This window comes from Pristis pectinata, chromosome 2, assembly GCF_009764475.1.
Source record: "Pristis pectinata isolate sPriPec2 chromosome 2, sPriPec2.1.pri, whole genome shotgun sequence".
NCBI lineage: Eukaryota > Metazoa > Chordata > Chondrichthyes > Rhinopristiformes > Pristidae > Pristis > Pristis pectinata.
Genome location: NC_067406.1, coordinates 27,385,191 through 27,405,871, shown reverse-complemented (window position 1 = coordinate 27,405,871; position 20,681 = coordinate 27,385,191). Strand labels below are relative to the sequence as shown.

At 41.5% G+C, this 20,681-nt stretch overlaps 1 protein-coding gene across 1 annotated transcript in view; it reads right to left on the bottom strand.

Annotated features, from left to right (window-relative positions):
- Nucleotides 1–20,681, bottom strand: part of dcc (DCC netrin 1 receptor) — a 703,166-nt gene that overhangs the window by 645,164 nt on the left and 37,321 nt on the right. The window lies entirely within an intron of this gene.

The following is a 20,681-nucleotide window of genomic DNA, read 5'->3' as shown; positions in this document are numbered from 1 at the left end:
GCCAGAAGTCATGGTACATGCTGGTTCCAACAACATAGGTAGAAAGAGGGATGAGGTCCTGAAAAGAGACTTTAGGGAGCTTGGCAGAAGGCTGAAGAACAGGACCGCAAAGGTAATAATCTCGGGATTACTGCCTGTGCCATGCGACAGTGAGTATAGAAATAGAATGAGGTGGAGGATAAACGCGTGGCTGAGGGATTGGAGCAGGGAGCAGAGATTCAGATTTCTGGATCATTGGGACCTCTTTTGTAGCAGGTTTGACCTGTACGAAAAGGACAGGTTGCACTTGAATCCCAGGGGGACCAATATCCTGGCGGGGAGGTTTGCTAAGGCTACTGGGGAGAATTTAAACTAGAATTGTTGGGGGGTGGGAACCGAACTGGAGAGACTGGGGAAGAGGTGTTTGGTTCTCAAATAGAGAAAACTTGTAGACAGGGCAAAAGGAAGGATAGGCAGGTGAGAGAGAAGGGACGTGCTCAGACCGACAGTTTGAGATGTGTCTATTTTAACGCAAGGAGTATTGTGAACAAAACGGGTGAGCTTAGAGCGTGGATCAGTACTTGGAGCTACAATGTGGTGGCCATTACGGAGACTTGGATGACTCAGGGACAGGAATGGTTACTTCAAGTGCCGGGTTTTCGATGTTTCAGAAAGGACAGGGAGGGAGGCAAAAGAGGTGGGGGCACAACACTGTTGATCAGAGATAGTGTCACGGCTGCAGAAAAGGTGGACGTCATGGAGGGATTGTCTACGGCGTCTCTGTGGGTGGAGGTTATGAACAGGAAGGAGTCAATAACTTTACTGGGTGTTTTTTATAGGCTGCCCAATAGTAACAGGGATATCGAGGAGCAAATAGGGAAACAGATCCTGGAAAGTTGTGATAATAACAGAGTCGTTGTGATGGGAGATTTTAATTTTCCAAATATCGATTGACATCTCCCTAGAGCAAAGGGTTTAGATGGGGTGGAGTTTCTTAGGTGTGCTTAGGAAGGTTTCTTGACACAATATATAGATAAGCCAACAAGAGGAGAGACTGTACTTGATTTGGTATTGGGAAATGAACCAGGTCAGGTGTCAGATCTCTCAGTGGGAGAGTATTTTGGAGATGGTGATCATAATTCTATCTCCTTTACAATAGCATTGGAGAGAGAGGGGAACAGACAAGTTAGAAAAGCATTTAATTGGGGTAAGGGGAATTATGAGGCTCTCAGGCAGGAAATTGGAAGCTTAAATTGGGAACAGATGTTCTCAGGGAAAAGTACGGATGAAATGTGGCAAATGTTCAGGGGATACTTGTGTGGAGTTCTGCATAGGTACAATCCAATGAGACAGGGAGGTTATGATAGGGTACAGGAATTGTGGTGTACAAAGGCTGTAATAAATCTAGTCAAGAAGAAAAGAAAAGCTTACGAAAGGTTCAGAGAGCTTGGTAATGTTAGAGATCTGGAAGATTATAAGGCTAACAGGAAGGAGCTTAAGATGGAAATTTGGAGAACCAGAAGGGGCCATGAGAAGGCCTTGGCAGGCAGGATTAAGGAAAACCCCAAGGCATTCTACAAGTATGTGAAGAGTAAGAGAATAAGATGTGAAAGAATAGAACCTATCAATTGTAACAGTGGGAAAGTGCGTATGGATCTGGAAAAAATAGCAGAGGTACTTAATGAATACTTTACTTCAGTATTCACTATGGAAAAGGATCTTGGTGATCATAGTGATGACTTGCAGCAGATTGAAAAGCTTGAGCACGTAGATATTAAGACAGAGGATGTGCTGGAGCTTTTGGAAAGCATCAAGTTGGATAAGTCGCCGGGACCAGATGAGATTTACCCCAGGCTGCTGTGGGTGGCAAGGGAGGAGATTGCAAAGCCCCTGGCGATGATCTTTGCATCATCAATGGGGACGGGAGAGGCTCCGGAGGATTGGAGGGTTGCGGACGTTGTTCCTTTATTCAAGAAAGGGAGTAGAGATAGCCCAGGAAATTATAGACTAGTGAGTCTTACTTCAGTGGTTGGTAAGTTGATGGAGAAGATCCTGAGAGGCAGGATTTATGAACATTTGGAGAGGTATAATATGATTAGAAATAGTCAGCATGGCTTTGTCAAGGGCGGGTCCTGCCTTACGAGCCTGATTGAATTTGCTGAGGATGTGACTAAACACATTGATGAAGGAAGAGCAGTAGATGTAGTGTATATGGATTTCAGCAAGGCATTTGATAAGGTACCCCATGCAAGGCTTATTGAGAAAGTAAGGAGGCATGGGATCCAAGGGGACATTGCTTTGTGGATCCAGAACTGGCTTGCCCACAGAAGGCAAAAAGTGATTGTTGATGGGTCATATTCTGCATGGAGGTCAGTGACTAGTGGTGTGCCTCAGGGATCTGTTCTGGGACCCTTACTCTTCGTGATTTTTATAAATGACCTGGATGAGGGAGTGGAGGAATGGGTTAGTAAGTTTGCTGATGACACAGCAGAGGTTACAGCGGGACATAGATAGGATGCAAAACTGGGCTGAGAAGTGGCAGATGCAGTTCAACCCAGATAAGTGTGAAGTGGTTCATTTTGGTAGGTCAAATATGATGGCAGAACATAATATTAACGGTAAGACTCTTGGCAGTGTGGAGGATCAGAGGGATCTTGGGGTCCAAGTCCATAGGACGCTCAAAGTGGCTGCGCAGGTTGAATCTGTGGTTAAGAAGGCATATGGTGTATTGTCCTTCATCAATGTGGAATTGAATTTAGAAGCCGAGAGGTAATGTTGCAGCTATATAGGACCCTGGTCAGACCCCACTTGGAGTACTGTGCTCAGTTCTGGTCACCTCACTGCAGAAAGGATGTGGAAGCCATAGAAAGGGTGCAGAAGGGATTTACAAGGACGTTGTCTGGATTGGGGAGCATGCCATATGAAAGCAGGTTGAGTGAATTCAGCCTTTTCTCCTTGGAGCGACGGAGGATGAGGGGGGACCTGATAGAGGTGTATAAGATAAGAGGCACTGATCATGTGGATAGTCAGAGGCCTTTTCCCAGGGCTGAAATGGTTGCCACAAGAGAACACAGGTTTAAGGTGCTGGGGAGTAGGTACAGAGGAGATGTCAGGGGTAAGTTTTTTACTCAGAGAGTGTTAAGTGTGTGGAATGGGCTACCGGCAGCGGTGGTGGAGGAGGATACAATAGGGTCTTTTAAGAAACTTCTGATTAGGTGCATGGAGTTTAGGAAAATAGAGGGCTATGGGTAAGCCTAGTAATTTCTAAGGTAGGGATATGTTCGGCACAACTTTGTGGGGTGAAGGGCCTGTACTGTGCTGTAGGTTTTCTCTGTTTCTATGTTTCTATGTAAGTCACTATCTTCCACATCCTTCTCCATAGAACCATAGAACAATACGGCACAATACAAGCCCTTCGGCCCATCATGTTGTGCCGCCCTTCAAACCACACCTATGACTATCTAACCCCTTCCTCCCACATATCTCTCTAACTTAACCTCCTTCACCTCCTTGGTGAATACAGATGAGAAGTATTGAGTTAAGTCCTTACCCACATTGTCTCCACACAATATTACACCTGTGGTCCCTAACGGGACCCACTCTTTCCCTGGCGACCTTTCCCCTTATATACTAATGGAATATCTTGGGATTCTGCTTGCCAGGTAGATCTCTGTTCCCAGAAACAGCTTATTATGCCTTGTGATTCAATATATTCTGAGATTACTTGTACTTTCATAATTGGTTTATCCTGATTGTGCTAAATATATGATATATACATCTATATTAGCAATATTAATCCTCTAAAACAATGAAGCCCTCCAACCTGAGACAAGCACTAAACAATAGTTCTGTTGAATCATTGATGGCCTTATACATAAATAGTTGTTCCAGATTTGTGACTAATGCATTATACATTGATCATTCTGGTTCAATATAGCCAATTTGCTTGTTTTATTTTAAGGTTAATCATTGCTTTGCCCACATGAAATTCCTCTCCTGTGGCTGATAAAAGGAATTCAGACTTGCAACATTGCGAGATCAGGAGGTGTCTCACATAATCTTACATTACTGCAATGAAACATAATCCTAATCCCAACATTGTATTATTTGTAAAGAAGCTGAGATATCCCTCAACATTCCATTAGCAATTTGTCTTTTTTTTGTTGTAAATTCACTCAGGTGGAAAATCGGGAAATGTTGAATTCTCATACATCACATTCATATTGCTCCTGACAACATCACCTCTGCGGTCTAGCTGACATACTTCAGCCCTTACATCAGAAAATTTTCACTAAATCCTGTAAATCGTTGACAATATGCATTGGCACATTTAATGGAAAACATAGGCAGGTGGAACTAGGTGAAAAGAAATAAAATGAATCAGATGCATCAATTGACATCTGGTTATAGACTGAGGAAAAAGAATGAACGGTTTTTAAAAATACAAATACAATTTTAAATGGAGCAGCAGGCAATAATAATCTTGGTATGTGATAAAGCTTCTCACATCGGGAATTTACTTGAAAGTAATCCTTGACCTTTGACTTTTCACAAGCGCATCACCAGCAACCAATTTGTTCTTCCCTTGCATTAGAGCCCGTGTTGTTGCTATGACACTGCCTGCACAGATCAACTTGCAAAAGTTTTTTTTTCAGGAATTGAATGAAGAATAAATAATGAGCAATGAACAAGATGTGAAATCAAAAATGAATTTTCCCCTAGCTCCCTTTGCTTAATAAATGTAGCAATGTGTATCAGCAAGCGAGAACCAAGAAAGGAAATGAAAGAAAGGTTGCCTTCCAGGTTTGAAAAATGAGGCTCGTGGATTGAGTCTCCTCTTCACAAAAAAAAAAGAAACAAAGAAATAGAAGCAAAAATGAGGAACTTTAAACCAAAAGAAAAATCAAATGGTATATAGAATCATAGAATCTCATGGCAAAGAAGACCATTCAGTCCATTGGGTGTCTGCCAGCTCTTTGAAAGAACTGGTTAGAGCTCTGTTATTTTTCTCCCTTCAAGAATTTATTCAACTCCCTTTTGAAAATTACTGATGAATCTGTTTCCACCACCCTTTCAAGAAACGTGTCCCAGATCATAGCCACCCACAGTGTAAAGAAAAATGTGTTCAGGCAGCCTCTGGTTTGTTTGTGCATTTATGTCCCCTGGTTACTGAACTCTCTGCCACTGCATATTCTCCTTATTTATTCTGTCAAACCATGATTTTGAATATCTCTATCAAGTCTTCATTTAATTTTCTCTGCTCTACATCAAATTATCAATTCCAGCTGTTCTAGTTTGTTCATACAACCGGACATTCATCTATGGTAAGATCCAGTTACTATGATAATCCAAAAAAAACTTGCAAAACATCTGGTATACTGTATTCTTTTTAAAGTTGTTTCCTATTGATCAAATTCAAACCCATTAAAAATTGCCCTCAACTACCAAATAACATGTAGCTTCCCCATAAACCCAATGATGTGAATAAATAAGAAATATCAGACATGTGGGAAGTTTTGAGGAAGGGACCCTGACTCGAGATGTTAACTGGTTTCCCTTTCCACAGATGCCGCTTGACTGGCTGAGTTCTTCCAGCACGTATGCTTTGGTTTCAGATTGCAGCATCTGCAGTTCTGTGTGTTTTCCAAATAAGAAATAATGTTCATCTATTCAATACAGGAAGGTCTGTTTCAATCCATGGGCTGTTGATAGTAGTTAGAGCTACAGTTGGCACCACTTAGCATAATTTGGACACATTCAAGCAGTTTTCATCACATGGCTTCAGGGCATCAAAGCCCAATTCCATCTCTTGTGATTGATTATCCATTTTACTCATCTTCATGATGCCCTGCCTGTCCACACAAATTGAAATTCAAACAGGATCCTCATTGCTGAACTTGAGTGTTTCTTGACCATCAGCCATACAGCCTTTTTCACTATCTCCAGTAATTATTCAGCAAAATGTATTCAAGGACGAAGAAACAAAACACTTTTTTTAAAAAAATGTCCCTGTGACTTTTCTCCTAGGTTATTTATGGATTAATACTGAAGAATTTAATCCTTAATTCTTGGAGCCTCCAAGACAAAACTGGTAGGTGAGTAATCCTCAGTGGTTGAACTGGAATGTCTTTATAATGGCCTCTACCAGTGGAGTCCAAGATTAAGACTGCATTGCTCAGAAACAAGCTTACATCTCAGAACAAACCCCCAGGCAATTGGCAAACAGGCAGCAAAGGGATTAGCAGAAAGGTAATAGTTGGAAACAGAAATAAAATGACTACTATTGCTGAAAATTTGCAGTTAAAGCGAACGCGTTGGATATGTACAACAGGTCAAACAGCATCTGATAGGGAAAGACAAGTTATTGTTTCAGATGTAATCCTTCAAAATTCAGTTCAGGGGAGAGAAACCTCTTTATTGACTGCTGACAGGACTTGTTAAGCAATCAGAGAAATGTCTGTGCAGTATTTGAGCTGTTGATTTAAGGATGACAGAATCCTAGTCATAGATGAACAAGATGGTCAGAAGAGTCAAATTGGAATGGATTGGTTTGGATTGGTTTATTATCGTCACATGTACCAAGATATACTGAAAAGCTTTTATTTTGTGTCATCCAGGCAAATCATGCCATACATAAGTATTTTGAAGCAGTAAAAAGAAAAACAGAATGAAAAATATAGTGTTACCATTACAGAGAAAGTGTAGTGTATATGGACAAATAAAGTGCAAGGAACACGACGAGGTGGATTGGGAAGTCAAGAGTTCATCTTTTAGTGTAGGAGAGGTGCATTCAAGAGTCTGATAACAGCAAGATTAGAGCTGTCCTTGAGTCTGTTGGTACATGCTCTCAAGTTTTTGTTTCTGCCCAATGGGAGGGAAGGAGAGAGAATGACCTGGGTGGGAGGGGCCCATGAATATTTCAGCTGCTTTCCTGAGGTAGCAGGTAGTGTAGATGGAGTCAATGGAGGGGAGGCTGTTTTGCGTGATGGACTGGGCTATTTTCACAACTTTCTGCGATACCTTACAGTCTTGAGCAGAACAGTTGCCACACCAAGTTGCAATGCATCTGGAGAGGATGCTTTCTATGGTGTATCTGTAAAAATTGGTAAGAGTAATTGGGGACATGCTGAATTTCCATAGCCTTCTGAGGCAGTAGAAGTGTTGGTGTGCTTTTTTGGGCTTAGCAGCCATGTGGCTAATTAAAATTGGATTGGAAAAAAAAAATCAAAAAATATCATGTGACATTAGACATGTCATTTAGACAACAGTAGGAGCACTAGATAGTCCTCACTATTAGAAAATAGTGGAGGCTCCCTTACTGCAAAGATGCAGACACCAGGTTTATCTGTGCTCTTAGTTCTCAGACTTTCTCTATTTATCTGAAAATCCAGACATTGCAAGTTGGGATCACTGGCCTCTAAACATAGATATGAAATGAGTGATTAGTCAAACAGCCTGCTCCTATTGCTATTGTCCTGCAATAGTGCTAATTCTAGTTCTACATCAAAGCCAAGCCATTCCACCTGCTCTATTTCCATTTTGTCAAACTTCCTTATAGCACAGGAGGCAGCCATTTCATACCATCAAGTCAAAGCGGCTCACAGATCACAGAGAATCCTATTCCCAACTACAACCCATTCTCATTACATTCCCATCAGCTCCTCCCAGATTCTACTACTCACCCATTGTAGGGGCAATTTGCAGTGGAGAATTAACCTACCAGCCCACACACTTTTTTGGATGTGGGAGGAAACCACAGCAGTTGGGGGAAATGCATTTGGTCATGGGGAGAATGGATAAAATCCACAGAAGCAGTCCAATAACACCTCTTCCCCCTTTAAAGAAAAACAAACACAATACTTTGTCCTTATAAACCTGCCAAGAACCCTTGTCTACTCAGCAGCTTTCAATCAGTCTCTGAGGTGGTGGTTTTATTGTCCTTTTTGGTCTGGTACTTGTTTCCACAGGTGTGTTGCTTTCATCGACTGTATTGGTGTTTTTCTGGGAACTCTGGTCCACATGTTCATTTTCTCCATATGCTGGCCCTTTTGGTGTACTGACAGGAGACGGGTTCGAGCTTGTGGTTGTAGATCTACGTAGATCCTCCTCAGAGGTGTCCCTCGCTCCGTCTGGATCTGGTATGAATGTGGATTTACTTCCTCTTGCACAACTCCTTGCATGGACCATGTGCCAGAATCATGATCTCGGATTCGCACTTGATCCCCAGGCCTCAAGATTGGTAGGCTTTTCACTGTCTTGTCGTGATTCCGTTTCTGTTTTTCTTTCCCTTCTTCTTTAGGCTGTTTGACCTTGTGTGCTCCTTCAGGTGTCAACAGGTTTTCATGTATTGGAAGGTTAGTGCGTATGCGTCAACTCATCAGCATTTGGGCTGGTGGAAGGCTGTTCTGCAGTGGCGCACTTCTGTAAATCATTAGACTTCTATGGAAATCCTCTCATCCATCTTGTGCTTTCTTCATGAGACCCTTCACCACCTTAACTGAACTCTCTGCTAGGCCATTAGATTTTGGGTGATGTGGGCTTGAGGTTATATGTCGAAACCCCCAAACATTGGCAAAGGATTCAAATTCACTGCTCGAAAATTGTGGACCATTGTCTGACACTACTTCACATGGAACTCCATGTCTCACAAACACAGCTTTCAGGAACGTGATAACTGCTTTGCTGGACGTTGATTGCAGTGTTGCAGCCTCTGGGTAATTGGAAAAGTTGTCTGTTACAACAACATGGCTCTTCCCATTACAGTCAAACGAACCCACTCCAATTTTGAAATATGGCCTGTCTGGTACAGGGTGTGGTGTAAGTGGTTCTGCTTGCTGCTTTGGTCTGTAGGTAAGGCATATTTCACATGAAGCAGTAGTCCAGCTGATGTCTTGGTTCATTCTTGGCCAGTACATCACTTCACGTACTCTACATTTACACTTTTCCTCCCCAAGATGCCCTTAGTCTATCTTCTGGAGCATCTCCTTGCATAGTGACATTGGAATCACAAACCTGTGCCCTTTGAAAACCATATCTTTCACTACTGACAGTTCAGCTCTGCATGCCCAATCCCGAATACACATTGGACATCATCCTTTGCTGCTGGCCATCCTTTCCATATTGTATCCTTGAGTACTTTCATTGTTTCATCTGCCTCTGCTGCTTTCCTAATCTGCTCTGTTCTATCCGGAAATACTGGAAGAGAGGTGACTATCATGTCAACATAGGCCTGTATATCTGCATTAACCTGTTGGTCACTTTTTTCTGTCTTGTCAACTGCTCGAGACAGAGCATCAGCAGCAAACATATATTTTCCCGGTGTGTAGATCATCTTCACATCATATTTCTGCAGCCTTATCAACATGCGCTGTATCCTCATGGGACAGTCATTCAGTGGTTTGGACATAATTGAGACCAGTGGTTTATGGTCTGTCTCCACTTCAATATCTTGCCCATAGATATACTGATGGAACCTTTCACATGCATATGTAGTGGCGAGAAGCTCTTTCTCTATTTGTGCATAGTTGGTTTCCGCACTTGTTAAAGCCCTTGATGCATAGGCCACAAGTTGCCATTTGCCATCATGCTGCTGCAGCAGTACTGATCCAAAGCCGTGCTGGGACACATCAGGTATCCTGATACACCTTTCTGGATCATAAAACTTCAGCACAGGCTCTTCAGTTAGGACCCTTTTCAACATCTGGAAACACTCTTCCTGCTCATGAGACCAAATCCATTCATTTTGTTGCTCAAGGAGTGACCTAAGTGGTGCTGACACTGTTGACAGTCGAGGGATAAACTTATCCACGTAAGTCACCATCCCTAAGAAATATCTCACCTCCTCTTTGTTTTGGGGCCTCTCCATGTTTTTAATGGCTGATGTCTTTCTTGGGTCAGGCTTCACTCCCTCCTCAGATATGACATCTTCTATGAAGGTCAGTGTCTTCACACCAAACTCACATTTCTCTTTATTTAATTTCATATTGACATTCCTTGTCACATCAATCACTTGTCTCAGTCGAGTATTGTGTTCCTCCTTGGTGGACCCCCCGACGATGATGTCATCCATCATGGTCTTGACACCAGATATGCCCTCAAAAATCATGTGGATGGTTTTATGGTAGACTTCTGGTGCAGACAGGATCCCATATGGCAGCCGAAGATAGCGATATCTTCCCTGTGGTGTGCTAAAAGTACACAGTCTTGAACTTGCCTCATCAAGCTTCATCTGCCAAAACCCAGACGATGCATCGAGCTTGCTAAACCACTTGGCACCTGAAAACCGGGACATGATCTCCTCCCGTGTTGGCAATTTAAAATGCTCTCTCTTGATGGCTTTATTGAGATCTCTTGGGTCTAGACATATCCGCAATGCTCCATTTTTCTTTTGCACAATGATCAGTGAACTCACCCAATCTGTTGGTTCTTCAATTTTCTGTATGACATTCATTCGTTCCATGCATGCTAGTTCTTGTTTAAGTTTATCTCTAAGTTGAAACGGAACTTTCCTGCACACATGGACAACAGGAGCCACTGCCTCATCTATGTGAATTTTGTGTACATCAGGTAAGCATCCGAGCCCCTCAAAGACATCTGCATACTCTTCCATGAGTGTTGTGTGGTCATCTTTGGAATGTGAAGCTACTACTTTTCACTAGGTTGAGCTTTTCACATGCACTCAGACCTAATATCGGCTGTACTCTCTTTTCTACAATCAGTAGCTGTGATTTTAAGTGCTGCCTTTTGTGCTTAAAGGTCACCATACAGCCCCCTTTTACTGGAACTTTCTCTCCAGTGTAGCCTGTCACTTTTAACTTCACAGGGTAAATCTTACTCTTTACTGTGAGAGTTTTATAATCATCCATGGCTAACAGATTCACCTGAGCTCCGGTGTCAAGCTTGAATGGAATTACTGTCTCATTCACAGTTACTGGAACAATCCATTCTGTTTTACCAGCAGCCACAGTCTGTACAGAATCCACAAAGAATTCCTCCATTTTCTCATCAACTGTGTGCACCTTTCTCTTGTTAGCCCCAGCTTTACAGCACCTTGCAAAGTGATTCTTTTTTCCACAACTATTGCAGGATCTCCCATAAGCAGGGCACATCTTTGGAATGTGTTTACCTCCACATCTGCTGCATTTGCTGTTTGAGCCTTCCTCTTTGATTTGCTGTTGCTTTCGGAAATGCCTTGGGAGCTTCTTCTCTGTTTTCACAGCATGTACTGTTGTGTTTGCTCTGTACAGTTCCTTAGATTGTGCTCGTGTGGCTTCTGCTGACCTACACATATTCACCGCCTTTTCCAGGGTCAAATCTTTTTCACGTAACAGTCTTTCTCTGAGTCAGTTACCTGGAATTCCACAAACTATTCTGTCTTTAACTAGTGAGTTTCTCAAATCTCCAAATTCACAAGACTTACTCAGTGTGTGAAGCTCAGCTAAGTATTGGTCAAAGCTAACACCTTGTTTCTGGTCACAGGAAAAGAATTTCTCTCTCTCAAATGTGATGTTTTTACTTGGGATAAAATACTCCTCAAATTTTTCCATCAAGGTGCCCAACTTAAAAGCTGTCTCATCAATTTGAAAGCTGATATAGATGTCCAAAGCATCTTTGCCAATCACATGCAGAAAAATAGACGCTTTCAATTTTTCATCGTTCGTTCCCGCTCCACTAGCATCTAAATATATGTTGAATCGCTGTTTGAAGTGTTTCCAATTATCGGCTAGATTGCCAGTAAACTGCATAGGCTTGGGAGGACTTAGCTTATCCATAACAGGAATTCTCAGCCTCTCACCTGAATCTCTCTTGGCAAATCCGGTGACTGCTGAATTTCAGGAACAATGTGCTCCTTCGCCACGCCGGCCGGCTTTTTCTCCGTCTTTTTACAGCTTTTCTTTCGTACTCACTGAATCTCTTTCTCAGTTGCACACAGTATTCATGTACTTTCCTTGTTCAGACCTCACACCAACTTCTGACACCAAGTTATGTTTGTTCTTCATCACGAGACAAACTTGGTGTGGGTTTAACATCTGAACATTTATTAAGACAACAAAACAACAAGTCTGCAACAGACTTGCAACAGACAGGCTGGCTGCTTTTCCCGCTCTTTACAGCCACTTCCTGTTCCCCCATGTGACCCCTTGCATTGCCTACTGGGAACTGTAGTTCTTTATTATAACTACATAACAACACATAATAACACATCAATCACTGTGTAAAAAACATTCCCCTCAGAACTCTTTTAAAACTCCTTCTCACCTTAAAACCTGTGCTCTCTTTTTTTTGATTCCCCTACCGTGGGAAAAAGATTCTGACTATCTATCCTATCTATGCCTCCTATAATTTTATATACCTGTATCTGATCATCCTTCAGCCCCCTTCACCAGGGAAAACAATATTTTTTGTTTCCAAGTGCTCGTCAAGTTCCTTCTTAATTGTCCAATGCAATCGGTCCCTTTGAAGCATAAACATTCCAATTTTGATAAAATGTTGTTGAGTACTGAGGCCAAAGCTTCACAGAATTCTGTTTGACTGGCCAATCCTAGCAATGGTATGTAGGTTCTGGGGAACATCCTACAACAATCACCAGGATGCGTTCTGAAATGGATTGAGTTATGAGGTCATAGTGAGTGTCACTCCCTTGGGTCCTGGGCTGGATTACCTCATAAAATCTTTACATTACAGACATTGTCCTACTATAAAGCAGGGCAATTTGATGTGATTAACTGAAGAGGTGAATCCTCATCTTACCAGTACATTTTCTGGCCTCTGGCAAGCGTGGCTGGCGTGTCTAGCTACAACAAAACATGCCACAGCTGCACGTGCTCAAAATGACACAGCAGAAGGAAATCAGAATCCATCAGAGAGGAGTGCAATTGGTATTGATCCTCTATGATATTGTTTGAATTGGTGTTTTAAATTTAATAGCCACCTCTGGCAGAGTATGCAAGAAGCTCATTACACTATGCTCTGGTTCTTAAGTTGAGAAACTGATGATGCTGGAATGAAGCCATGGTAGACAGCAGTGCAGGTCACCATAGAAACTTTATAGTGCTTAATGATTTATCTGCAAACCACTCTTTCATCGACTGAGGCTCTGAATGGGTTGCCTTGAATTCCAATATTTACTCTAATGTGCCAAGATTGAAACAAGTAAGATATCACCCAGTATAAATCATGACCCAAACAACTGGGTGAAGCTGTGCTTTGATTTTATCAGATTATAGAACATAGAATATTGCAGCACTGTACAGGGCCTTTGGTCCATGTTGTTGCGCCAACATTTTATCCTGCTCTCAGATCTATCTAACCCTTCCCTCCCACACAGTCCTTCATTTTTCTATCATTCATGTGGCTATCTCTTAAATGTCCCTAATGTATCTGCCTCCATCACTTCTGCAGGCAGTGCATTCCATGCACCCACCACTTTCTGTGTAAAAAACTTGCCTCTGACATCCCCCTATACCTTCCTCCAATCACCTTAAAATTATGCCCCCTCATGTGAGCCATTTTCACCCTGGGATAAAGTCTCTGACTGTCCACTTGATCTATGCCTCTTATCATCTTGTACACCTCTATCAAGTCAACTCTCATCCTCCTTTGCTCCAAAGAGAAAAGCCATAGCTCGCTCAACCTGTCCTCATAAGACACGCTCTCCAATCCAGGCAGCATCCTGGTAAGTTTCCTCTGCACCATCTCTCAAGCTTCCACATCCTTCCTATAATGAGGCAACCAGAACTGAACACAATACTCCAAGTGCGGTCTAACCAGAGTTTTATAGAGCTGCAACATTACCTGGCAGCTCTTGAACTCAATACCCTAACAAGTAAAGGCCAACACATCATGCGCCTTCTAAACAACCCTATCAACCTGCGGGCAACCTTTAGAGATCTATGGACATGGACCCCAAGATCCCTCTGTTCTTCCACATTATCATAATGAGAAGGATGGAATAAAGAAAAGAAATAATAGACTTGGCCAACAGCCTCAATAATAAAATATGCTGGTCTGACTAGGTAGGAACTATGATTGTGGCATCATTTCTGATTCATGTTCTACCATATAAATTGATGGCACCAGTGGTATTTGCACCTGATGTTTGTATCCACGAAACAGCAGTACACCTCTTCTTCCAAGAGAAATTGAGACCATCCTGTTCACTCTCAGTATATACCTCAGTACTGCTGATATTTGATTTCAGAAAGTGAGCCAATTTGTGATCTAATTTGCCAACATCTCCTTTTAAGATCTGATAAGGAGGTTTCTTTGGCCCATTTGATCTACTCCTTTCAAAATACCATCTGCTTTTTTATTATAATTGAAAAAGAAAAAAAATTAATTTGCTGGAAATCCAAAACAGACAGAGAAAATGCTGAAAACACTCAGCAGATCAGGCAGCGCTTGTGGAAAGGGAAACAGAATTAATGTTTCAGGTCAATAAACTTCTGTCAAAACTGAAAAACTCTCCCGCAAACCCTTTCCTCACTCCCCATTAATCTGCAACTTAAACATGGCTGCTTTCTAAATCTTGCCACTTCTGATGATCATCCACAACCTATCATCTATTCCCCACTATTCATCATATAATTAGAATCAGATGTACCTCAGAACAATAAGAATAAAAACTCTAGATGTTGGAAATCTAAAATAACAACAGGAAATATTCAGCAGCTCAGTCCTGATGATAAATCATTGACCCAAAAGGTTAACTCTGTTTCCCTGTCCACAGATACTGCCTGACCTGCTGTGTATTTTCAGCTTTTTCTGCTTTAATCACTTCTGATTGTAGCTGGGTGCCTGTACCTCCCTCTGCAACTGGATCCCCAACTCCCTTATCGGGAGACCACAGTCAGTACGGATGAGTAATAACTTCTCCTCCTCGCCGACAATCAACACAGTAGCACCTCAAGGATGCGTGCTCAGCCCACTGCTCCACTCTCTCTACACTCATGACTGCATGGCTAAGCACAGCACAAGCACCATCTATAAATTTGCCCATGACACCACTATTGTTGGTAGAATCTCAGATGGCGATGAGGAGGCTTACAGGAGTAAGATAGATCGGCTGGTTGAGTGGTGTTGCAAAAACAACCTCACACTCAATGTCAGCAAGACCAAGAAACTGATTGTGGACTTCAAGAAGGGGAAGTTGGGAGAACACACCATTCCTCACTGAGGGGTCAGCGGTGGAAAGAGTGAGCAGCCTCAAGTTCCTGGGTGTCAACATCTCAGAGGATTTATCCTGGATCCAAAACATTGATGCAATCATGAAGAACGCATGCCAGCAGCTCTACTTTGTTAGGAGTTTGAGGAAATTTGGTATGTCGCCAAAGACTTTTACAAATTTCTATAGACATACAGTGCAGAGCATTCTGATTGATTGCATCACAGCCTGGTATGGAACCTCCAATGCACAGGATCGCAAGAGGCTGCACAGGGTTATAGACTCAGCCAGCTCTATCACGGGCACAACCCTCCCCGCCATTGAGGATATCTTCAAGAGGTGATGCCTCAAGAAGGCAGCATCCATCACTGAGGACCCTCACCATCTGGGACATGCCCCCTTCTCGTTACTACCATCAGTGAGGTGGTACAGAAGCCTGAAGACTTATACTCAATTTAAGAACAGCTTCTTCTCCTCCGCCATCAGATTTCTGAATGGTCAATGAACCCATCAACACTACCTCATTATTCCTTTTGTTTTTGCACTATTTATTTACTTTTGTAATTTATAGATTTATGTCTTTACACTGTACTACTGCCGCAAAACAACGAATTTCACATCATATATCAGTGATAATAAATCTGATTCTGATTCTGGCTGTTTTTTAAATCACTGCTGTGTTCTGACTTCAATCATTCTCCTGATGACCTGTTCAACTAGTGTGTAAAATTTCCCATCACTGCATTTAACCAATTATCCTGCCACAAAGTATTGCTCCAGGTTTCTCTGGATTATTCATTAACCTCTTATAAACCTGTGCAAGTTCCTTCAGATATTCCTTTGGAATTGACACATTGGCAAATGCAAATAAAGGAAGAATCTGTAACCAGCTATTTAACAATGAAAAATGACTCATGATATTCACGAGCACAGCAGATGATCTGGAGACCTTGGGTTTTCCGGTTTTTCAGAGTGTCACCTAACAAAGTTGGTATAAATCTTACATACAACAACAGGAGGCCATTCAGTGCACCCAGCCCATACTAGCTCAAAGCAGAACAAGTTCCTCTCATCTTATTCCTTTGCAGCCCTGCCAGCTTATTCTCCCTCACAAATTTGCCCTTCTGATTCTTTTGCCACTTATCTACTCTAAGAGGCAGTTTACAGTGGCCAAGTAATCTACCAGCACTTCTTTCTGGTGGGGGAGGAAGCCCAAGCAGGAGGACCTCCACATGGGGAGAACGTCTTTACATTCTGTGTTCTTTCTTGTATAATATATGTTAATTTATGTTTTTCTTGTGAATGTTTTACATCTGATGCTTTGTGCCTGTGATGCTGCTACAAGTAAGTTTTCCATTGTACCTGTGCATACATGTACTTGTGCACATGACAATATACTCAACCTTTGAAGTGCACATCCTCACACAGCACCTAGGGTCAGAAGTGAACCCAGGTCTGTGCAGCTGTGACTACCAACTGCTGCCCCATCATGTTGTCCACCTTGTCGCAATGCCACCCATCTCCATCAAGATGAGCAGGTGAATGTTAATTCTGGATAAGAAAAGGATGGAATTGCATTGTGAAGCTATCAAAGGAAGGTAAAGAAACTAGTATTTTTCAACCAAGGAAAAAGACAAACAGAAATAACACAGTCAAACATTCTTCATATTGGACAATATTGAAGGAAACTAATATTATCAGTAGGTGTTCTTATTAGCTGGAAGGAAAACATCAGACATGATTGCAAAGAGGATCTGGATCCATGACTAGCAGGCTAGTGACTGAGTGAAAACACACAGAACGTAAAAGGACATTAGGGGATAATTAATGAAGGAGCAAGTCGGATTTCATTCCAATGAATTATTTGATGATTATTCCATTTCTAAGATAACTGGGCAGAAATTTCAGAAGGCTAATTTGTGGATCTGAGACTCTTTAAAAAAAATCACTATAACAAATACAATGCTACAAAAATGTACAAAAATCCATATATAAAAGGTTTCTGCCACTGGTATTGACCGAAATCAGACAAGAGCAGCATACCTCGCCTCTGATTTTCAAAGAACTTCATTGCACATCAAGGAAACCAAAATCAAATAATATCTTGTTTCCAACAATGTTTGCTGTTGTTTTTTCTCCCCCACATTACTCAGCAACAATAATGACAGCCGCTACTTCTATTTATATAATTCCTTTAACATTGCAATACATCCCAAGCCATTTCATAGAAGCATTATCGAACAAAATTTGACACCAACCACATAAGGCGATGTTAGGACAGATGACAAAACTTGATCAAAAATGGAGCATCTGAGAGATACGAAGAGTAGCAGATCAGAAGAAAGGTTTATGAAGAAAATTTAAGAGCTTAGAGCCTTGACTGCCAATGGTAAAGGAATTAAATTAAAAGACAGTGAGGAGAGCAGCACTGGAAGGATACAGATATCTCGGAAAGTTGTAAAGCTGGAGGAGAGGAGAGAGGTAGTGATTTGAAAATAAGGATGAGATTTAGAAAACCCAATTATTAGTTAAGACAAGGTAAGAAGATATCTTTAGTCACACGTACATTGAAACACACAGTGAAATGCATCTTTTGCATAGAGTGTTCTGGGGGCAGCCCGCAAGTGTCGCCATGCTTCCAGCAGCAACATAGCATGACCGCAACTTCCTAACCCGTACGTCTTTGGAATGTGGGAAGAAACCGGAGCACCCAGAGGGAACCCACGCAGACACGGGGAGAACATACAAACTCCTCACAGACAGCGGACGGAATTGAACCCGGGTCGCTGGCACTGTAATAACGTTAACCAAGGTCAGTGAGCACTTGAATCATGGGTGGACAGAATTCAATGTGAGAGAATACTATCAACAAAATGCTCATTATCTCAAATGTCTGGTGAAGAGGAGAAGAAAGGCCAGCCAGCCAGGGATGCTTTGGCATTGTTGCAATAAAGGTTGGGATGAGGATTTCTGCATGGAACAGAGTCAGCCAGTATTATAGAGGTGGAAATAGGCAGCCCTAGATATTGTGGAGATCTGTGTCCAAAGATGATCCTACACTCAGATATGGAACCAAAGCTGCATCTGCTTCAATTTCAGACAGTTGCCAGGGACAGGGATAGACTCTGTGACTAGGGAACAAAGTTTGTGAAGGATACTGAAGATGTTACAATATTCATTTGGAGGAATTTTCTATTCATCCAGCACTAGATGTCGGAAAAACAAAGTGACAACTCAAAGAGGGTAAGAGAGTTGCTGATAAAATAGAACGGGGTAGCAGTTAGAAACTAACACTGTTTTGGGGTGATATTTCCAAATGGCAGCTTGCAGATTAAAAAAATAGGAAGGAGCCAAGGAGAAATCCTTAATAGAATGCATTTCTGTGAGCGTGATTTATTTGGACGGTTTATAATGCAATTTAATAAAACTACCGATCGTTTTCTCAATAGTCAAGACTATTTTCATTATACAATCCTGCTCAGGTATGTGCCTAAGCATTTTATCTAACATTCTGTAATAACAATGTATACCTGACATACTATTCCCTTGAAACACTGATCTATGATCATTGTAGTTTAAAATCACGAGGCTAGTAATTACCTATTTTGTTTGTAACTGTTCATATGATATCCTTTTTCTGAAGCATTCAAACTATTCGTTTTATGACAGCTGTAAACAGTTCACAAGTTTCAATAACATTTGATATGATCATATAAAGTTAGCTTTCCATGGTTCTTTGACACAAGAAGTATTTACTGAATTTATGAATTCCTACTTTCCCCAAACAGGATTGCTCACTAGAAATTAGAATATGAGCTCCAATGAAGCTTTGTCCTTTAACAGGGAACATGTGTCCAGATTCCCAGTACATGCTCTTGGAAACTTTCTAACATTAGCCTCCCACTATTCCTTCTTCCCCTCCACCATCAGATTTCTGAACAGTCCATGAGCCCATGAACACTAATTTGTTATTCCTTTTTTTGCACTATTTATTTCATAATTTATGGTGATTTTATGTCTTTGCACTGTACTGCAGCCACAAAACAATAAATTTCACAATATACAAGACAGTGATAATAAACCTGATTCTGATTGGAATTACTGAGTGGTGTGAGACTACATGCATTTCAGTTGTAGGTAAAAGTACTGCCAATGTTATAGAGCCTTTATCCTATAATATTGGCTCATGGCTTGTAGGGAGTTGAAGAGCTTGTGGATATGGAGCCTATCGGTCCCCCAGATCCATGCTGTAAATCAATTATTCATCTACACTAATCCCATATTCCTCCACTTGGTCTGTAGCCTTCCGAATCTTGATGAATCTACATACTTCTTCAGAGTTGTGGGACTACCTGCTTCCATCACCCACCCATTCAGACAGTGTGTATCGAATTCCAACTACCTCTGGGTGCAAAATGTTTTCCTTATTTTTCCTCTAAATCATCATTTCTTTTCCCCCTGCAAGTGATGTAGTGCCAAGACATAGATATTTTCCATTATTCCTTTGTGTTTCTGGGGGAAAATCCAGGAACCCGTCAATTGACAACTCTGTGGAAGTACCTTCACCACATTGATTGCAGAAGTTCAAGAAGGCAGCTCACTATCACTCTCAGGACAACTGGCAATGGTGAATAAATATTGAACTTCCAATGAAGCACAAGTGCCATGAATGCAAGAAAAACAAATCAGGAAGACCGAGCACTCTCAATAAAGATTATTGACGGGAGGAAATGTGCTATAGGCTTGTTACTGATACTCCATTCTTTTCTTCCATTCGTTTTAACAGAAGCAAAGATTCAAAGCCATTTGTTCTTGTTTTGCCAACTGAGTAAGAGCAGGAGTTTCTACCAGTTGGAGCAAGTGGGTACCTGAGATCTAAAAGAAACCACTGGCACCTTACACAGACAAAAGGTTTGTCCATTGAAGGCTGTGGAAGGACATAATTATGATCCATGCATTTCCAGGGTCATGTTTCTTTCTATAAGTCCTTGTGTTGCTGAGTTGAAGAACCAAAGAACAAGATGGAAGCAAAATCATCAACATTAAAGAAGTGGGGAGTAAATAAAGAAGCCTTTCAGATTAGTTAATAAGTTAAAAGCCCATAAGTTTCAGGAATAGAGACATCTGTGAAAATGAGTAGGAGACATTTGAAAATATATGAAGGGGAAGACCATATGTGACAATTTGCAGTTTGTTGAATAAAGAAGGAAAGTTCATTGCAGCATTAATCACAGCAGTACAAATAAAACAGAGAAAGAGCAAGAACCTTATGACAGACCAAAAGAGTTAGGTAAACAGTTTTCCTGTAGACAATCAGTTAAAATGTTAAATGAGAAAGACTGTTTGGTTTTTCACATTCTATTACAATGAAGGAAGGAAGCTCGTGTTTGAACATGACCTATATTGAGCTTCACCAAATGACCAGTCCAACGACTGGCAGACCATTTGAGCTCTACAGCTATCACAGCTAAGCCCAATCCTGCTCTAACCTAGCACATAAACACATGATTATATCCAAACATAAATCGAATAAAATGTT